Here is a 207-nt window from a genome sequence, read left to right as displayed (position 1 = left end):
GTTAACATTATGGCTAGGGTTAGGGTTAGCATTAGGGTTAGGGTTAGGTTTAGGGTTAGGGTTAGGGTTAGGGTAAGCATTAGGGTTAGGGTTAGGGTTAGGGTTAGCATTAGGGTTAGAGTTAGCGTTAGCATTATGGCTAGAGTTAGGGTTAGGGTGAGCATTAGGGTTAGGGTTAGCATTAGGGTTAGCATTATGGCTAGGGTT

This window comes from Takifugu flavidus, chromosome 3 (assembly GCF_003711565.1).
Source record: "Takifugu flavidus isolate HTHZ2018 chromosome 3, ASM371156v2, whole genome shotgun sequence".
NCBI lineage: Eukaryota > Metazoa > Chordata > Actinopteri > Tetraodontiformes > Tetraodontidae > Takifugu > Takifugu flavidus.
The sequence above is the reverse complement of the archived record's forward strand: the minus strand, read 5'-3'. Positions refer to the sequence as shown.